Source organism: Macrobrachium rosenbergii, chromosome 6 (assembly GCF_040412425.1).
Source record: "Macrobrachium rosenbergii isolate ZJJX-2024 chromosome 6, ASM4041242v1, whole genome shotgun sequence".
NCBI lineage: Eukaryota > Metazoa > Arthropoda > Malacostraca > Decapoda > Palaemonidae > Macrobrachium > Macrobrachium rosenbergii.
The window spans coordinates 10,624,695-10,632,194 of NC_089746.1; the positions used below are offsets into that span (position 1 = coordinate 10,624,695).

General features: G+C 33.1%; 1 long non-coding RNA gene across 1 annotated transcript in view; it reads right to left on the minus strand.

Annotated features, from left to right (window-relative positions):
* LOC136839183 (uncharacterized) overlaps window positions 1–7,500 on the minus strand; it is a 147,041-nt gene that overhangs the window by 96,995 nt on the left and 42,546 nt on the right. The window contains exon 2 of the long non-coding RNA XR_010853245.1: window positions 2,502–2,545. This is a non-coding gene — a long non-coding RNA (uncharacterized lncRNA). The remainder of the gene's footprint in view (window positions 1–2,501; window positions 2,546–7,500) is intronic.

Sequence of the window (7,500 nt, forward strand, 5' to 3'; positions counted from 1 at the left end):
ACTCCTAAAACTACTGAAGGCGATTTCCCCCTGGAGGCGATTTCACCTTCAATAACAATCGGGCAAAATTACTCTTCGACCATCCACTAATTCTTACCTATCGAATAAAAAAGTAAAATCTGATGAATCGTGTGTACAGGTACCAAAAAAAAAAAATAAAACTTCTGGGATGAATTTAAAGAGAATTTCCTTTTGTCATAAAAAAAAACTCCTGCTCCTTCGGAAAGTCTATTAATGTGGTAACACCTCCCCGATATATAAAAATGAAAAGGCCAAATAAAGACGTCTGAAGTTAAACGATAAATGAGGGAGGCTGGAACCAAAATCAAATAAACTGAGATATGACGACCATCTGCCATCAAACGTCGATGTTATCAAGTGCGATAATCTCGATCCGAACAACAAACAGAACCCGACGTCGGTCGAATAATGACAGAGTAGGTCGACCGAACTGTCAAAACCAATAAACATTTAAAGAATAAACAGGAAATAAAAAGAAGAGGCAATTACATGGGGTTTCGGTCGAGTCTTCCCAACACGAAGATGTCTCTGAGGAACTCCATTCATCAGCATCGGCATTTCCACCCCTGCAGGTCAGCGAACAAGTCGGCGAAGGCTTCCCTTGAACGACTTCTTCGGAACACGTGACGACGTGATTCCAGAGGAATCAAGTGACCTCACAAATATCCGTAAATAAGATGTTACGAAGACTTACTTTCAAGAGATGACTGGCTTTGCAACAGCAATGGGTTTCGATTTTTTGAAAAATAAAATCGTCCGTTCAAGTACAAATTTTACACATTTACTGAATGATCTGCTAATTCATAATTAGCGATAAAAAACATCTTTCGTCTTTCGTCTTTTCATCTCAAATACGACACCTCTGAAACAGAAGGGAAAAAAAACAACGCCAGGAGAGAACACACGTGTACCTCTATTACCGATGAGTATCTCCTATAGGGATGAACAAAAAAAATGTCTATCTCCGTATCTCATTATCTCCTTTAGAAGATGAGAAAAACGCCTGTGCACTGCCCTAAAGGATTAACTTTGTTTTCTTGTACGTTAGTGAAAACTTTTCGTTTGGGATATTTCATAAACAAACTGTCTAAAGTTCGCAAAAAAAAAAAAATAAGAAAAAAATAATTATAATAACTGACCTTTAGTCAATACTATTCAGCAAGCAAAATTTCATTCACATAAAGACTAACCAGTAATCCGTACAGATAGTTTCAAAAAGGTGCACAAAAAATTCTTTAACCACTACTATCACTATTTATTATCGATAATAATAGCAGCAGTAGTTCTAGAAAATTTATACTGGTTTCCCAAATGATTAACCCTTAATCCTGATAGCATTTTAAAATGGTCCTGTACAAAGGGGAAAAAAAGCCATAAAAGTTAATGCCATATAAAGAGCAATTCATGAGCGTAGTCCGGTTATTCAGGACAGTGGCGTAACACCTGGCAATACCTGATAAGCGTAACTATGCTTGTACCAGTAACGAAATATGACCACAGTGCTTCCTCAATAATAAGGCGTGAATTATAACTTTTCTTGAGAGAGAGAGAGAGAGAGAGAGAGAGAGAGAGAGAGAGAGAGAGAGAGAGAGAGAGCGCAAGGTCTGATAAGAAAAAATTAAATAATCGACTTATTAAGAGGTTACACAAAAACGCGAAACTGTCAAAATTTAGACAACAACAGGAAACCTTCACCAGATAAGGAAACACCATTTATCACGCATTTAGTTTATGTAATTTGAAGGTCTACTTAGCAATAAAGACAAGAAAAAATATATAATATACATATATGCATGAGTATATATAGTGTGTGTATATATATATATATAATTATATATAAATAATTATATATATATACTTATATATAAATATATATATATATATATACTTATATATATATATATATATATATATATATATATATATATATATATATATATATATATTTATATATACACGTGTATATACTGTATATAGTTATATATAAATAAATATATATACATTTATATATATATATATATATATATATATATATATATATATATATATATATAATTAATATATGCATATGTATATATATACATATATATATATAATAATTAATATATGCATATGTATATATATACATATATATATAATTATATATATATATATATATATATATATATATATATATATATATATATATATATTTATATATATATATATATATTCATATATATATATATATATATATATATATATTTATATATATATATATATATATATATATATATATATATATATATATATATATATATATATATATATATATATATATATATATATATATATATATATATATATATGTGTCTCATCACGATAGTTTAATATTTATATCGAAGGGTTATTCCTGTAAATATCTTGCGAGTACTAATAATGCCGTTTTGCACACTCGACGCATTCTAATTACGTTAACAAGTACCTAGTGTAGATCTTACCTTACCCAAGCGACGTCCCATGCACGAGGACTGGGGTCACCCTCCTACAAAAAAAAAAAAAATTAACAACTTAATAAATACAGACGAACTCATACATTTTTTAAATATATACGTCTACATAATTAATAAAAAAAACCGGTATATCAGCTCAACGGCGCAGATACAATTGTATAATGACCGGAAATTAGCAAAAAATAAGAGAGATAATATTGAACACTAAACAAACAACTAAAAAATGCGACGAAGTTTCTTTGGCGCAATCAAGTTTTCTGTACATCATACAATCAAGGCCACTGAAAATAGATCTATCTTTCGGTGGTCTCGGCATAATGTTGCATGAGTCGCGGCCCATGGAACTTTAACCACGGCCCGGTGGTGGCCTGTCCTATATCGTTGCCAGATGCACGATTATGGCTAACTTTAACCTTAAATAAAATAAAATAAAAAACTACTGAGGCTAGAGGGCTGCAATTTGGTATGTTTGATGATTGGAGGGTGGATGGCCAACATACCAATTTGCAGCCCTCTAGCAAAATTAAAACATCAAATCTAGTTCATTAAATTATACCAGAAAAGATAGCAACTGATGAACATACTTGCACTCATTTAAAATGCTATACTATATAGCTACAAAAAAAACTGAATTAAACTTCCACTCCATCGTATTCAGAGATGCTATTAAAATCTAAAAACCCAATTCTTCCCAGCTTTGCAAAATGGACTGCAAAACCTCCTAGGTACAAAAGGAATTTCCCGCTATGTACGAAACTGACCAAGAAAAGCAGATGTCATGCAACTCTCAAAAGGCTACAGCTTTAGAGAGAGAGAGAGAGAGAGGGTGTCTATTAGCCTTAAATAATAATTAATCACATAAAGCTCCACCTGCTCCCCCTCTTCAATTTTAACTCTTCCCTACCTTCCTGTTTGCAACAGACGAAAAAGACCTTTGCAAACTATATCAGTCCTCAAGGTGTTTATCCATATCGATATCATCTAATAATAACCTAACATCACATTATTCATATCCAAAGAGCAATTTGTTAAAATGGCATTTTTCATCTGCAAGCCACCGGGGTACTTTAGGGCCAGACGCTGTGTGCAGAAATCCAAAACCAGCCCATTAATCAAACCCACTTCTCCCCGCAACACTCCCCATATCCCGAAAATTTGTAATAAACAATTAAGACTGAATTAACGTCCATCATCGAGTTCATCTTTTCATTGCGCTGAAAGCGTTGAAAGAACGAAACTGCGATAAAAGCCTTAGGGGCTGAAAGCAAGACCGATAATTCCTGGATCCTTCTATACTTCGACTGCCCGCCGCCAGGGGCGCTGCAGGTACCGGAACGTTAATTATCCGGCAACTCCAATTAGCTCTCGGGGTGTCTAGCTCCTTCAAACAAAAGAACAGCAGACGAGAACAATTAGCCACCTAAGGGGGTGCCTAAGTTCGCTCGACAATTATAGATCCGCGTTGCTCGAGTATAACGTTCGATTATCGTAAAATTTGAGACGATTCAATGCCTTGGGTTTTTACAGTTTTTACAGTGTCAAACCTGACATTGTTACTCCTGTAAATTAACGGATCCTTATATTCTTGTTTCTTCTTCTTCTTCTTATGGACAGCTACGACGGGAGATGTAATTCACACAATAGTGCTCGTTATTTAAAGGCGTTTTGTTCTCACCGTATTCTGAAAATTACGTTAGAACACAGGCTCTGAAGTATAGCTAATCCTATATATTTACATAACTTGGGAGGGACATATTTTTACACATATACATATAAAATTGTGCCCTCTATCAGTACTGACATGGCACATCGTCTCAAGGTCATTCCTTTTATTTGAAAAGCTTTTCAGGTTATGTCTAATGAACAGGAAAATTCTATCCAAACGTGTTACTAAATTACTCATGCAGAGAACACAGCAGGTATGAGACAAGGTAACACATATTTTTACGTTGAGAGAGAGAGAACACAAATTTTCACCGAGAGAGAGAGAGAGAGAGAGAGAGAGAGAGAGAGAGAGAGAGAGAGAGAGAGAGAGAGAGAGAGAAAACACAAATTTGAGAGAGAGAGAGAGAGAGAACACAAATTTGAGAGAGAGAGAGAGAGAGAGAGAGAGAGAGAGAGGAAGTGCAATCAAGAACAACCCACATCCTTTAGACATCCTGCCTCACATCGGCCACATCCTCGAATGCTTTTAATCTGAGACGCCACGCCCTGTCCTAAACCCTTCTACAGCAGTAGTAGCCGTTACCTCGCCTCCTTTCTCCAGGGCAGCTCTTGACACCCCGAAGGCATTGAGCTTTCTCTCACCAATGTGCTTTCGAGTTTCCGGCCACAAGGTGTAAGTGTTTCACATACGCGAGGGTAGGAATCCTTTTACATAAGACGAGGATTAAAGAGAAAATACGGCACTCTTGTTTCCTTAAGCCTCAGAAACACACAAACACACACACACAATATATATATATATATATATATATATATATATATATATATATATATATATATATATATATATATACATACATATATTTGTATATGTATATATATACATATATATATATATATATATATATATATATATATATATATATATATATATATATATATATATATATATATATATATATTAACTTTATCACATACACAATTGTTCTGTGCATTAGTAGAATTACTAAAAGGACCTCATTCAAACTGGATGGTATCTAATGGAGTTTTATTCAAAAAAATACAAATTTCTTGGACAAATATATTATCATAGTATCCGTACGGATACTTGATAATGTGGACTGTTTGTCCAAGAAAGCTTGTATTTTTTTAATAAAAACTCCATTAGATACCATCCAGTTTGAATGAGGTCCTTTTATATAATATATATATATATATATATATATATATATATATATATATATATATATATATATATATATATATATTTGTATATTTATATATATAATATATATACATATATTTGTATCTATATTATGTATATATTTACATATGTATATTTGTATGTATACAATTATTTGTCGTCTGACTAAAAATAATCTGTTCCCAGCACATAACACACACACACACACACACACAAAGCTGGTACCATGTTAACGTGCATCACTAAGAGAGACTTTTAACATCAATGAAGGCAAATAAAAATCAAACATCACAAAAAACCGTTTACGTTTTCCTACAAAAAATAATAGCTAAATAAAACATAACAATTAAAATTATAAGACTAAACATACCAACATTATGACACCACACGCCACAAACAGATAACTTACTGAATGATTTTCCTGGTAAAAAATACATTTTCGTTAACCCAGTCAAGAAGGAACTCGCATCATATCGTCTCTGCTCTAAAGAAGATTCTTCTAATAGGTCAGTCACCTGAGACATTCAAAGAGCTAATTGAACACTGTCAAAAGACTGGTTCTGTTATCGCAACGTTTGCAGTACGAATTGTATACGATAGGACGTGTGTGAGACACTACTTCATTATCTTGAAACATTCTTCATTATCCTGAAACAGTTCTCCATTATCCTGAAACAGTTCTCCATTATCCTGAAACAGTTCTCCATTATCTTGAAACAGTTCTCCATTATCTTGAAACAGTTCTCCATTATCTTGAAACAATTCTTCATTATCTTGAAACAATTCTTCATTATCTTGAAACAGTTCATTATCTTGAAACAGTTCTTCATTATCTAAGACTTCACATTGTATAATAACGCTGGTTAGAGAGTATCTATAGTCAGAAGCAAATTTTTTAAAGGTTGAGACTGAGTAACTGTGGTTCGAGAGCATTTCTAGACAGAAGAAAGTTTATCAGAGGTTTAGATTGAGTAAAAGTGGTTAGAGAGACAGTATCTCCAGACGGAAATAAATTTATCAAACGTTTAGACTGAGTAACAGTGGTTAGCAAGACAGTATTGTTAACAGAGGTAAATTTATCAAAGGTTTTAGGTTGGTTAAAAGTTAGACAGCATCTCTAGACGGGAGCAAATTTATCAAACGTTCAGACTGAATAACAGTGGTTAGCGAGATAGTATCTATTGACAAACTCAATTTTATCAAAGGTTTAGATTAAGCAGAAGAGGTCAGAGAAACAGTATCTCTAGACGGAAGCAAAAATCGTAAATTATCAGGTGAACATCTGCGTACACTAGTCAGAGGCTATTCATGCACAGATTAGATTTATGATGCTGAAAAATAACACAAACAAAGTGTCTCCGGTCATTTTCTTAGACGATAGCTAACTCGCCCCTATTATTCGAAAATTCCTTCTAGTTTACAAATGTAATTATGCATACGTACATGCATGCATACACATACGTATATCCATACATTATATATACTGCCCTAAAATGGAAGACTGCAGTATCTACAAAAAATACAAAACTGAGGAAAAAGGTAGATACACCCTTGCCTTACTACTGATTTTGCAGATACTGCAAATGGGACCCACTAAATACCCGTGGAAAGCATTGAAGAATCATTCTGAAACTGCAGTAACTTGTGTATTAGTGTTTCACGAGCCCAATAGGTGGCATATCTAAATTTTGAAAATTTTGCAGACTGCAGCTTTCCAATTTAGGGCAGTATATATAAATATAAATAAATACATACATATATATACATATAATATACACATTTTAAATACGTGTATATATATAATTTATACATATGCAGTATATATATAATATATATTATTAATCAACAAATTTTCAATCAATAATATATATAAAATATATATTAATCAACAAATTTTCAAGCAGATATAACTGTCACTATAGCAATATCTGGATAATACAACTTTAAGATGTATCTAGCTAGTACAAATGTGTTGTATCCAAAGACATAAAAAAGAGCAACCCACTGGGAGAAGAAAAACTCTCAAACGAGCTATGCAATACACAAAGGACTCCGTGCGTGAGTCACGGGTTGGCTTGGCGTACCGCGCTGACAACTAGTCTGTATTTCAACAGCAAG